Consider the following 14,548-nt stretch of genomic DNA (forward strand, 5'->3'; position numbering starts at 1 on the left):
GCAACATAGGTACAAGGCTTAGAAAATTCTCATCGTAGTCATTGCCATTCTAGATGAAATTGGTCGAATTTTAAAGCTTAGCAAAACAAAATGTCATAAACCAAATGCCTCATCAATGAGTCATTCTAGCAATTTATTCACATAATGCGCAATACCAGTAACATTATATTTCATCTTCTCATTTAAGTAACATATTTTTTAGAATGTCTAACTATAAATGATACAATTTTTTCATATAAAAACATAACTCTCTCCATTCTCTCTCCACTTAAACTCACAATGCAAAACTACGAAAATTTTGTGCCGAATGAAAAATACTCAACTTAGAATGAAACAAATACTTTATAGGACAGGTTTGAGACGCAATTAGTTACTATGGAAACTTAAATGATTTAATTTTAATTGTGAGACCAAGATTGAAGACATTTTGTATAGTATAGGTGATGTCTGTAGAAACATTTATTAACGTCAATAATTGACTAAAAATGTGTAATTAGACAATATCTTTTGTGGTGTCTAAATTTATTTTATTTACTCTATTTATTACTACTATAATTTAAGAATTATTACCATGAATTCTACGAGGGGCGAATCTAATTAGCGCTAATTTTGCAACCTAGCAACTGATTAGGCTAGACTTCCCAGTATTGATTTTGTAGCAGTCATTCATTTCTTTTGTTTGCTCGATTCTAATAAAAGAAATAGTACTTTCACTCATTTTTGTGTGTGTACACAACCACACACAATTGTTCTATCTAATAATATGTGGTGTGAATGGTTAACCTTGGTTGAACTGTCTTATTCGTTCACGAGAAACCATGCACAATTGTTCTAAATGAAAAACGTTACACATGCATCTTCCACAAAATGATCATATTTCTTTTATTTTAGATCGACCATCAAAATTATTCTCATATTCATTTTTTTCCTTTTCCTCTTCTAATTTATCTGTAGATTCTCTTTTTCTTCTACTTTTAAATCACTCTTTATCTTTTCTTATCATACTTTATTAACTTTATATTCCCTCCATTCCATGTTAATAAAGTCATTATTCTATTTTGGGAAATTCCAAGTTAATTGAATCATTTCTATTTTTAGCAAAGAGTAATTCTCATTTTTACTTTATTTTTTCATCTCTGAAACATGCAGTAGGGACCATTTTCCCAAAACAGCAAGGTACGGATGAAAAGCTGCACATAACTAACTCTGAAATTTAACCAACAACGACCTTCATATCTTCAAATGATTCAAGCATAAACATGGAGAAAATAGAGCATAAACCCAGATCAAAACAGAGCATGATGATTCGAACGTCGGAAATAGCGATTAACCGGAAATTGAACAGATCTACATCTACTAGACGAAGCAACGGGAAAACAGAAACCAAACATCAGCAACCATGCAGAATTCAACAACTCTGCTCCAGATTCATACGTCGAACGCTTAATCCAATCCGGATCCAAGCAATCTGAACCCAACAACGATCAATCCCAACTCCATCAACTCCGATTCAACAAATTCACTCCGATCGACAACAAATTAAACCACAATTCAACTCCAAACCAACAAATCAAGTGCGAAATGCATCCAAACGAGTAAATCAACTTCGAACTCAGAAATCGACATCAAACTCAGAATCAAACATAGCCATAACAGAAAATGAAACTTTCATAACCACGCGAATTAAACTTCACAAAAGCAAGAGGGTCGAGCTTCGAATCGCGAAGTCTCGGACGAAATTCCAAAAGAAATTAACTAGAAAGCGGTAAATTGTTTCTTCGCCCTTCGTGAGGATGGTGTTACACATCAACTAACTCAAAAACTCCTGATGAACCCCATGAATTGCCTATTGAGTGTGTGGAGAAGTGTGTGGAAAGTGAGCTAAAAGCGAAAATGTGATGCGAGTGATGATATCATGTGTGTCGCGTGCTCTCTATTTATAGATGAGGAGTCGATCTTCTAGAATCTCCTTTTGAATTCTCCACTTTGCCCTCCATCTGGCAATTTATTCATTTTCTGCTTACTTTTCTGCTGAATTCCTTCGCCAGACGATTATCTTCTTCCCCTCCTGGGTCTGGCGATTTTCTCCACACACCTGGCTTAAAACATGTGTTAGACCCTGGAAATCATTGAATTTAACCCCATAACCGATGCATGAAATTAGTCTTATCAAACTGCTCACACTTAAATCATACTTGTCCTCTAGTATAAAGACAAGAAGAATAAATAAGGTGAATTTCAATGCATGGTTATCCTATGACCGACCCTAAAGACACGTACAAAACACAAACTCCTAGACCTAGACACATAAACTGACTCAACAAAGAAAAACAAACACTTAAAGAAAACAACATATTTGCATGAACTAGCTTCAACTTTTAGGCAGCCATCCCCACAAGCTTAAGGTCAATCTGATTGTCTACAGTCTCCAAATCCTCCCCTTCCCTTCTTCCACCTAGTCGGTCTGTCAGTTCGTCAAGATAGCCTACAACCTCACCCATTGTTGGAGTCGCTCGATCACTCATTCCTCACCAGGGATGTTAGGATCTATCACTCCGCAATTTTTGCCACACCACTGATGCTTCGGGTTATGAGAATTCCCCTTTTACAGCTTCCTACTCCCCTTAATTCCCGGGTCAGGTTACTATTGCTTCCTGGCCTTGGATTTCTTTTTGCTCCTTCTGGACTTCGGCCAGCTTATACCTCCTAATTTTCCTTGACTTCGTCCAGCTTATACCTCCAAAATTTATTATATATATATATATATATATATAGAGGTGTGATCAAATACAAACTCTCTAAAATACAAACTATACAAACTATGTCACCGGAGTGTACAAATTCTGTCACCGGAGTGTACAAATTATGTCACCGGGGGTCGATGTCAACGGAATGTACAAATTATGTCACCAGGGGGGATGTACGGAGTGTACAAATTCTGTCGACGGGGGTGTCCAAATTTTGATTTTTCGATGTCAAAATGTTGACATTAGAAAAATCTCTTATATTAACCGTTGATTAATTGTATTAAGTGCGTATGATTAAAGTTTGTATAGTTTGTATTTTAGAGAGTTTATATTGTATCACACCCCTATATATATATATATATATATATATATATATATATATTAATTCCTCCCGTGGACTTCGTCCAGCTTATACCTCATTTTTCCTGGACTTCTTCTAGCTTATACCTCCAGTACCCTTTTCCCAGGCCCACGAGGTTTTGCTTTTCACCACTATTTTCCTCCTTTCTATATTCTCTCCCTAAGCATCAGATGGCAGCCCCTCTTTTTACATGTTAGAGTAAAGTGTTTAAGCTTATAACTCACTTTTATGGTGGGGACTCACAACTAGGTCAGCTAAGGCATTCTCTATCGTCCTCACTTCATCCAAACCGATTTCAGTTTATTAAGGATAAAGGCCTCAAAGTTGACGTGCATCCTCTCTTCAATTACTCTCAGTAAGGGAATCTTGCCTTATTATATTCACCAACTCATGCTAAAAACACATAATTCCTAAAAAAATGACTCATAGACCTAACAACTTCTACTCATGCTGGACACAGACTGCACTAACTCCCTCCCCCCTCCCACTTCACTCAAGCTTGTCTCCAAGCCATCCTAGTGAAGGGGGGAAACATGGTAGTTGGTGCGCACATAAACCAAATCACAGAATTAAACAAACATGCTACACGAAACATATATGTACAAAACAAACTTCTCACACTTAGACCGGGTACAGGGCTAAGTGGGAGAAGACACTATTGCTTAACAGAAACCAAACATGCTATATAAACCCAAACTTCTCACAATTAGACCAAGGATTGGGCTAAGTGGGAGATAACACATGTATACATAACAAAACATACTAAACACAAAAACACACATTCACAGACTCAAAAACACAAACATGCAAAATATACAAAAGACAAAATAAAATAAAATTACTGAAATGTAAATTTACTTGGTCGTTGGGGGGTATCAATTCTGAGTCTGGCCCCCACAGGAGCCAGACTTGGGTGGTACATTGGGGCGGTTCATCTTTACTTTCTTCTTAACCAGCGACAACGGTTCCTCTTCCTCGATCTCGGGTTGCTTAGACATGGGCTTTCTCTCGGACAGGGGCGCTACAGGCTTGGACGTGGATGTGGGCTTCTGGAGGGATGAGCTTCCTTGACCAGGTTACCTGGTCATACTGCTGGCTCAAGGAGGTAGCCTTTTCTGGGTCAAGGGAAATTTTTTCTCAAGCCAGTCAGCCATCTTCATCATTATTCTGACCGCATCAGCCATCCGATCGTTCTGCAGGGACGATTTCTCTGCCCAGTCAGCAATGCTTCCTTTCAGCGCTTGTATCTCTCCACGGACTTCAGTAAGTTCTTTACGAACTTCTAGCATCTCTTTCCTCAGCTCTTCACCATCCATACTTGTCGACGCCTCTGCTCCTTCCACCTCGCGCTTCACCACGGGCTCTGCCTTCCCTACTTCATAAAAGCATACATCCGAGCCATCCATGTACAGGAGACCTTTGTTAAAGAAGTACTCCACGCTGAATAGCTCTAGAGCTTCACACATGATCACCTCGGGTGCAGACTTGGCAATTTTCATCACAACATTACACTGGAGGTAGGCACCGAGGATATGGCAGGTGTACATGTGACGAGAAGGGTTTGCGGTCATCTGGTGGCACGCTTGGGCCAACCAGTAGCCTAGGTGAACCTTGATCTTCTTCCCCATACACTAAGTGAAGTAGAGGTCGGGGGTGGTGAGGGCAGAGCTTGCTGTTCCCATCAAATTATACCCGATGAAGACTTGAGCAAATTGGAAGACGCGGTTGATAAGCTGGACGAAGTCCAGAAGAGGGGATGGAAATAGACGGAGTAAGACCTTAAGGAACTAGCCTGCGCCCATGAACTCAAGGCATCAGTGGTATGGCAAAATGAATGAGAGAATGGTCCTAACATCTCTGGTGAGAAATGAGTGACCGAGTGAATCCAACAGTTGGCTGGAGTAGGGGCTGTCTTGACGAATGGACAGGCTGATTAGACTAAGTAATAGGGGGAGGGAAGAATTTGAGACTGCAGAGTATCTAGAACGACCTTAAGCTTGTGGGGGATGCAGCCTGAAAACAAACCAGTGTCATTCATGAAAATTCATAGATAAGTGTTAATCTTAGGAGTCTGTTTAAGTCAGTGTTGTGAATAGTCGCTAGTCCGTAGAAATTGGTCAGGAATCCATGCATGCATCTTGCCCTTTAATTATTTTTGATATTTCATACTTAAGGACAAGCATGATTTAAGTGTGAGCAGTTTGATGGGGCGCAATACAAGCATGGCTTTATTAATGTTGCTGGTAATGGGCGAAAAGTGTGTTAGATTTGAGTGTTTAGGGCAGCAGCACGGGAAAGCACCAGGTTGAGCAGCAACTTGATCACCTCGGCGAAATAGAGCAGAAAAGAGAAGAATGAGGTCAAGTTGATCCACTGCGTTTGCGAGCTGATCAGTTGAGACCCCAGCACTTAGAAGGATGAGTCACAGGAGAGAGAAAAGACAAAAAGCATCTCAGAAGGGCATAGCGGTAAAAGTGTCATGTGGGCTTGCCCTAGGGATTTGGGCCCAAGAAGTTGTCCTATAAATATAGATGAGACACATTGAAGAACAGACACGTACACTCCTCACTTCAGTTACCTCAAGTCACCACTTTCCTTAGTATGGAGTAGAAGCCATTCGGGAGAGAAAGAGCCACATCTCAGCATGCTGTCCTTGCTAGAGGAGGAGTCAAATTCAAGCCACCATCATTTACATCGTTTGCTTTCTTTGTTTCTCGAGGGGTTCAAACACTTAGTTTCTATTTTCGTGCTTAACATTAGTAGTTAGCTACTTATTTCAGTTTGTTCTGTTTTTAAGCTACTCAGGTTTCATTTCTAGTCTACTAGATCGTGCCATTTGAGTTATGAACTTCTGTTTGCTTATTTCCTTTGCCGATCTTGAATGAAATAGAATTTTTAGTTGTAGTCGTGTTGGATCTGTTGATTTCTTTCTTGAAAATCTTGATGCATTTGGTTTCAGCTCTTTTTCTATTCCTTGCCTAGGTAGATGGTGTTTAGTTTTGTTTATTTGCAAGAAGAAGTAGTCAATTCTCTAGATCTGTCTCTGTTGCTTAAGAATTCATATGATCAGTTTTGAATCGATGTTGTTTTATGTTTAATGCTTATGCTCTGTTCAGATCTGTCTATTTGTCATTCAATTTTCATTTCTTAGAGAAGAAGACAATGGTAGTTAGTTATACTGCATGTCCCTGTCACCTTTTCCTAGTTTTCGCTGTTTTTGTAGTTCGCAGGTAGTGTCAGTGGTCCCAAGACGCTTTATGCTTTTCGCTTTCTTAGTTTAGTTGATCAGTTGGTGGTTTACGTTTATAATGTTCACGTTTGATTTGATCAATTTAATTTACCCGTTGAGCAGTTTAAATTCTTAGTTAATCTTAACCCCCTTTTAAAGCGTGGCAGCAGCTAAGACTGCCCAAAATGTCTCAACCCCAACTCCATTCGCAACCATCTCTGTGGGATTCGACCCTTACTTCCCTCTACTAAGACGATAGTAGTGCGGGTTAAGGCTTTGAAAGGCATCCCATGTTTCAATCTGGAACATAAAAGCTACGAGGGGCTGTTGCTCTCTGTTTTTACTTGTGTTTGTGTTTCCGGAAAGTTATAAGGAATTCGCTTATATGACAGCTTTTCATGAATCCACAAGGTTTTGTATGGTCTCAAGCAAAGCTCAAGACAGTGGTATTTGAGATTTGATGAGTGCATTCAGGAATTTGGTTTTGAAAAACCAAGATATGAAAGTTGTATATTCATAAAGAGATAGGAGAGCATACCAGTAGCCTACCTGCTACTTTGTGTAGATGATATGCTCATTGCAACTCCTGCTACTTTGTGTAGATGATATGTTTCTTCCTTCCTTCTTTCGTTCTTATTCCTTGTAACCCTAGTATCCAATTCCCTCTCCCTCTTTAAATTCTATTTTCTCCACATTATTCACACACCCACATTTCAAATTCACATTTACTCAAAATTCTTAGGATTCTACCAATTGTTCTTTTGCATAACTGTCAATCAACACAAGGAACGTTCTTCTTTTAATTTCTGAGCATTGATCTTGAATTCTTTCATTGGATGACTTTGTTGTTGATATATATTTTGGTAGTTTGTTTTGGAGTTTGATGGGGGATGATTTGCACAATTGTTTGCACAAGACCAAATGTGAGCCATGGTGTTGCCACAAATTGGATTTTGAGATATCTAGGAGGGACATCTAATTACAGTATTCTATTCTCAGACACTAAGGGTAGTGATCAAGATCCATTAGTGGGGTTCTGTGACTCTAATTTTGCTGTAAGTTTTGACACGAGAGAGTCACACACCTGACACATCTTTCGTTTATGAAGGAGAATTTTTGGTTGAAGAATCCCCTCTGATTTTGGGATAAACTAAGAAGTCGTGATTGTTTCCAGTGACTATAGTAGTGCTATCTGCCTCACCAAACACCAGACCTTCCATGAGAGAAGTAAACATGTGGATGTAAAGTTGCATTTCATTGGATATGAAGTGAAAAGGGGTTCTGAAAGTGATGAAAGTGTCCATAAAAGAGAATGCATGAGATATACTGACTAAGACTTTACCATGTTCCAAGCTCAAGCATTGCTTGAATTTGGTGGTCAGATTATTCAATCATGACCTAGGTGGAAAATTTGTAAGATATGTGGATGCATATTGAATAAGTCATAAGCCGAGGACCAAGTTGAAAATGGGAATAAGTTTGAAAATTTGTTTCCAACGGCTACTATAGGCATTTGCAACCGAAGGGTTTGCGAGCTTAGATTGAGCTCAATCTTGTTGGGCGATATGTGTGCTCTCTCAGTTCACATACATATACAGATTCAGTTAGTGATAAGAAAGAGAGCAATAATCATTTCTATGTGAGGAGATTAATATTGTAGTTAAGAGCTCACAAGTTTAAGCGATTGTTTTCTTGAATGATTCTCGAGCGATTCTGACGAGCTTTTTTTTATTGTCATTGAGTGTTGAATAAATTGGTTGATAGCTTCTCTGTGGATGTAGGTCATACGACCGAACCACGGAACTATGTATTTTGCATTAATTCGTTTCTTTGATTTTATTTATTTTTTTCGTCGATTACTAACATTTCTCGTGCTAAATTTACAGAACCAACAATAGGTGAGTGTGTGGGAATAGGTATATGTAAAGAACAATTTATTGGAGCTTGACGATAAACTTGCAAAAAACATATTTCATTACGTAAACCATGCACTGTTGATGAAACACAACATTCTCGAGTTATGGGCATGTATCATATGTCCGAGTTATATACTACAACAATCCAATCCTCCTTTCTTAAAAATAGCTATATCACTCAATATGAACTATAAAACCAATTATGTACGACATATTTCTAAACCACCATCATCATGCATGATCATGTGTCATAATATTTCACAGTCTAATGACTTAATTTAGTGTACAAATTATTTCACAACAAATACCTCAAATAAATACATACAACAATATAATACAAATACAAGCATATATTATTATTATTATTTTCACACATGTTGAAGATAAATTTGTGAGTCTAACCGAGGCACTGCATGAGCAATCAATTAGCCAACGATAAGTCATGTTTAGACTCAGCCAAGTCAATAGTACTGGTATCAAGTGGTTGCTTCCAGCTAAAACCTTGAATAAGTCTAGCCAAAAGCATGGTTGTTGTGGTAGAACCAAGCTCAAGGGTGGGGCATCCTTGTCTTCCGGTACTAAATGACAAAATACGCAAATCGTGATCCACAAGCGAGACATTTGAGACTTCATCAACAATGTGTCGTTCTGGCTTGAACCGGAGAGGCTCATCCCAAATCCTAGTTCCGACCTAGGCCAGGGCGGCTAAGCACCACATGACTACCCTTTGGGATGAAATAGCCACCCATGACAATGTTTTTGCTTGAAATGTGAGGCAAAGTAAATGGTGATACCGGGTGGATTCTAAATGACTCTTTTAGACAAGCCTTCACGTAATTTAGTTTCGACAAATCTGATTCTTGAACGAGCCTGTTCTTACCTATAACTCGGTCCAACTCCTCACATGCTTTAGCAAGAATGTCGGGTTGATTGATCATCTCTGCCATAGTCCACTTAACTGCATTTGAAGGATTATCAATTGTTGCCAACATCATTTCCTATAAAATCAACATCATATTTGTAACGCCCCACTTTTTGAACCCTAATTTTTCGAACCCTAAAATTTTGCATTAAATGTTTTAATGCCGTGAAGTATGTGGATTAATTGACGAGTGAATTAATTGCTTGATTTCTGTGCGACCTAATTTTGTTTTGGAGTTGAGAGGTGGAATAGTCAATCTTGTCGAATTGATGACGTGGCCTTAATTAATCGATGCGGAATGAAATATAGCCACAATTTATATTTTTATTTTGGGGAGTGAGATTTTAATAGGATCATCAATAACTACCTTACCCATTTTATTGGAATTTTCGACCACTATGAATTTATGGAGAGGAATTCTATTTTCTTGGATTTAATTATTTGCTTGGGATAATTATCCAATTAAATCCAAAGCCAATTATTACCTCCATGGAAATTTCGACCCCTATGGTTTATTCATGGAGATTTTCGAAAATCTCCTAATTATGGAGAGGTGGAATTATTCATTATATTAATTGATCCCTTATTTATTTCTTTCTATGATTTAATTGGAATATCCTAGCAAATCTTACCTTACCTTAATTTATTCAAGATTTGGAAATTATTCCTTGTGGAAGGAATATTTCACACGCCTATTTCCATTTATTGTGGGAGGATTTTTATTGATTTTCTTGCTCCGTATTATTTTATTATGCTCCGTGAAAATACTAAATTAAATCAATGGCTAAATAAATAGCCATGATTTTCGAAATATTCTCCCTTATTCTCCCTCATCTTCCACGCCAATCATCCCCCAAATCTTCTTCAAATATCTTTTAATTAATACTCCATATCTCATGAAATTAATTGGAGATTCTTTCCTAACTCTATAAAATATGAGAAACCCTACACCTAGAGATCAAAAATCACGCTCCCACCCCCCCCCCTTGAAACTCACGCCACTTTTCTCTCCCACTCTCTCCCAATCTTCTCCAATTTTTCTCCATGAATTCTTCTTCCTTTGAAAAGAATTTAAGTTGAAGCCTCTAGAGTTGTTGAAGAATCAAGATCATGTTTTGTTTCTACCAATCGTTTCTATCAATAAGAGGTATTTTGATCTATCTTTTCTCATCTAACCGATTAATCGGTATTCTTGAACCCTCATGCATATAGTGAGTGTAGGGATTTCAAATCTAAGGGATTTAATCGGTGGGAATTTGTGTTTGGATGTGTGATTTGCGTTTTGAATGAATTGTTTGATGATTTAATGAATCTATGATGAATGATATATGATGTTACGAAAACATGAGTATAAGGACTCTCTCGAGCATGTGTGTGTGTTAAAACCATGAAAAAGTTGATTTTGAATAAATAGGGATAAACCCTAATTCGAATTTTTAAAGGCATGAAAAGCTGTAAGTTCGGACAGTATGTTCCGACATGTATTTGACCGACCAAATGAACTCCGATTTGATCGATTGTTTTTCCTGAGTAAACCTCATGATGTATTCTGTATTGTGTGCGAATTTCAACTCATTTGGACGAAAGATGAATTTATGGTGAATTTTTAAAGTTGACTGCGCAATTCTGCCAGAAACATGTTTTCTCGACCAGTGGGTTACGTCTTTGATTTGACCGACTAAAAAGGGGTATTTTGACATGAAATTTAAACTGGAAGTTATTTTATGAGTCTACTGCTTTTTTGTTAAGTTTTAGCCCCAACGGAAGTTGGATGAATTTTAAATGATTTTTATAAAATGGTTGCGCAGTGCTGCCAGATTTCTACCTTTGCAAAATAACTATATCTTTATGTTTTGAATGGCATACATGAATTATATATGTGACGAGAGGATGTGATATGCAAAGATGTTATGCTATGATTTGATTTCCATTTGTTGTTGGGAAAAGGGAAAAATTAAGGACATGCATAATATTAAGTCCATGTTGGTGACTAATTGAGAATACCTTATCTAAAGGTGATAATTCATGCGCTAAACGTGATATCAAAGGAAAAGCGATACTTGAAATCTAAACGGTCGAGGTGGGCTTCTTTTCTACCCTACACTATGTGTGGGCTTTCTTTTACTAAACTCTTTTACGTATGATTGTGGAGCTATAAGGGTGGTTTAAAGTATTTATCATGCCGTGATTTGTTTTAACGTGCCTATCTGATGTGGCTGTTGCCACTGTTATATAAATCGAATTCGGGTCCTCGTAGAGCCGCAAACTCTACTTGGATTAGTGTACACCTATGGTAGATCGTGTGCTAGCGTACGGGCTGGCCGGTCTAGTGACCTGGTTTGCGGCCGCATTCCTTGTCATGTATTGGCAGATATGGCTATTGTCTATGGGAAAATGACTGATCAGTCGAATTTTACAATGGGAAATGATTTGAGTGCCTCGGGCCTTTCTAAAGCTAAACCCCGATGGTTACTTACGTATGGCATGATAAACTATATCTTTATTAAAAATGTTTTCGGCATAAGTCCACTGAGTATTTTATAAGTACTCAGCCCTGCATATGTTTTCCTTATGTGCAGGTTGAGCGGCGACGAGCGGTTGGCGGTATTGAGCAAATTAAACGAAATGATAATATTGTCTTGAAACTCCGAGTGTCGTCGTGTCTTCACACATGACTTCACTCTTTCTCTTGGTCGTTTTCCGCTGCGAAATTTTTTTACTTATTAGCAATTGGGCTTGAACTTGAATTTGTTCCGTTATTGGATATTTTAAAGTCTTGCTGGATAATGTCAAACTCTTAATCTTTTTCATTAATATTAATGTCTGGCCCAACTCATTATTTAAACCCGAGCCCTCATCTTGTTTTATACTTAATTGCTCGTTTAATATGTTGGTCAAGCCTTATTGATGAAACCCTAGCCTATTTTCCTTGTTATATTTAAGTCTGTTTAAGTCGCGATCGCCCGCATTTATTATACCCTAGAAGGGCGGTCGTGAAAATATTATTCCCATGATGAAGTCATAATAATATATTACAAGATTTTAATCAACAACTTTGGCCAAATAAATACTTACAAGAATGACTGCTTTTATCTCTCGAATTGACAATAGGGGCCTATTTTGTGAGTTCTTGAGGTTTATCAAAATACCAAGAATATCATTATCCTCGCTCTTAAGTCCTAGCTTCCACATTTCCATTCTCTTTTCGATTGCTTGATCGTGGTATTTTCTTACATTCTTGATGGCATCTGTGATCATCTTTTTATTTCCATCCAAATCAAAAACCTCCAACCACGGCAAAAAATCAGCAATAGAGAATCCGTAGAGACATGAAAGAATGGTGAACAATCCATCTACATGTTCTCTCTATTCAATTCCCGGGCCTCCGTCATCCATTCCCGACCCGAAAAACCTTTCGCTGAACACCATCTTCCTTATCACATTGCCACAGTAATGCATAGTTACATCTCTCACGTTCACAACTTCACTTTTATGTGGATTGATGCATTGATTATATGCAAATCTCACGAGATGATCGGCTTCCTCTAATCGTTTTGCATGGAGCCGTCTGAACACATCATTTGTGAGCATCTCCGACACCAGCACCCTCCTCATTTTCGTCCACTGGTTACCGGAGGGAGAGAGGGAAGGTGAAAGGTATCCATTGCTGACGAGGCGGGCCGAAGAGACGTAGGGCCGGGAGGCAATGACGCTGTCATGCTTCTTCAAGAACTCGATAGAGAGTTCCGGAGAAGAGACGGTGATGACGTTGACGCGGCCTAGCTTGATGCAGACAATCTCCGTGTTGAGTTGCTTCATGACATTGTGTATCCACTGGAATACGGGCTTCTTCCGAAGCATTTCCGGCAGGCTGCCGACGATCGGGTAGGAGGTGGTGCCCGGTGGAAGTGGCGGCACCGTCGAACTTTTGTTAATTGATTTGAGTATAAAAAATCTTAGTGAAACTAAACATAAAGCTGTTGCTATTAACGAGGGAAGTTCATTGCTAAATCTTGTTTCTACTTTCATGTTAGAGTTTACCATGTTTGAATCTATTATGAGCTAATGTGTACGTAAGCTCTAAGATTGGACTTGCAACTTTATAGAGGGAAGTGAGGAATTGGATGCAAATAGCCTTGAGATTAATTTAGACTTGTATTAGGTTTACGTATATTGGTTGAGGCATACGACGAGTAATGAGTTATTATTGAGTTCGGGGTGTGATATTGTAATGCACTGTGTTGACATTGATATTTAAAATGTCAACAAAAATTTGTGTTGACATTGATATGCGATCGTATCGACATTTTTAATATACTGCATCGATGAGTTAACAATTTTAGAAAACGCGCCCCAAGTTTCTGAATATGAATGAAAATTTAAACTATTGTATTGGTGAGTATTTTTATTTAATTCGATACTCATAAATCATAATCCAATTGTGAAAAAATAGGACCGTACATTTATAGCTTCAATTTCAAGTACTTGAGTTTGTTGGATGAAATTATAAAATTTAATACTCTTATTAAGCTTGTAAATATCGCAAACAATTTAGTAGTGCTGGTTGTGAACGCAATACGAAAATTATTATTTCTCTGTCATGTTTTTATTTCTCACTTTTTTTCGGCGTCAGGCCACAACTCACACAATAATAACGTCTTTCATATTACCTCCGTCCCCCAAATATTGTTCCACTTTGACCCACACGGGTTTTAAGAAAATGTAATGGAAAGTGAGTTGAAAAAGTTAGTGGATTGTGGGTCCTACTTTAATGTTAGTAGAAATGAGTAAGTGAAATATGAGGTCCACTACCAAAAATGGTAAAAAGTGAAATGTGACAAACTTTATGGGACGGACGGAAATGGAAAAATGGGATAAACTTTCTAGGACGGAGGTAGTATTAATAAACATCATTACTTGTTTGTTTTTGTTGTAAAATTGAAATACGAGAAATAATAAAAAAATTAATTCATTAATAACAGGAAGAAAGTAATCCGTTGCTCATTGCTCGTTAAATGAATGGAAATTGACGAGGAAAAAACGAACGACGGAATCATTTATTCACATCCTTATTTATCAATCGTTATAATTGGTTTGTCCGAGACCAATAAGCATTTAATTGATTGCTTAGTTTTACAAAAGAAACCAACAGAGTGTGGCAAGATTCTATAGGAAAGTCGTCAAAAATAGTTCAAATTAAAAAATAGTTGCTATTTCATTTATTAATTCAATTTTTAAAAATTCCGGCGATGTTTTTCGACCCTCTCCAAATAGTTGCTCTAGAATTATGTTTCCTTTATTAATTGGAATTTTTAAATTTTGGGGAGTGTTTTTGACCCATTCCTAATAGTCGCTATACAATTATATTGATAC

At 37.8% G+C, this 14,548-nt stretch overlaps 1 long non-coding RNA gene and 1 pseudogene across 1 annotated transcript; one reads left to right on the top strand and one right to left on the bottom strand.

Annotated features, from left to right (window-relative positions):
- Positions 1 to 8,621: 8,621 nt before the first annotated feature.
- On the bottom strand, positions 8,622 to 13,360 carry LOC121767043 (annotated as a pseudogene).
- On the top strand, positions 10,166 to 11,794 carry LOC121766506. Its single transcript, XR_006043013.1, has 3 exons — positions 10,166 to 10,322; positions 11,191 to 11,255; positions 11,755 to 11,794. It is a non-coding gene; the product is annotated as an uncharacterized LOC121766506 (long non-coding RNA).
- Positions 13,361 to 14,548: the final 1,188 nt, after the last annotated feature.

This window comes from Salvia splendens, chromosome 15 (assembly GCF_004379255.2).
Source record: "Salvia splendens isolate huo1 chromosome 15, SspV2, whole genome shotgun sequence".
Lineage (NCBI taxonomy): Eukaryota > Viridiplantae > Streptophyta > Magnoliopsida > Lamiales > Lamiaceae > Salvia > Salvia splendens.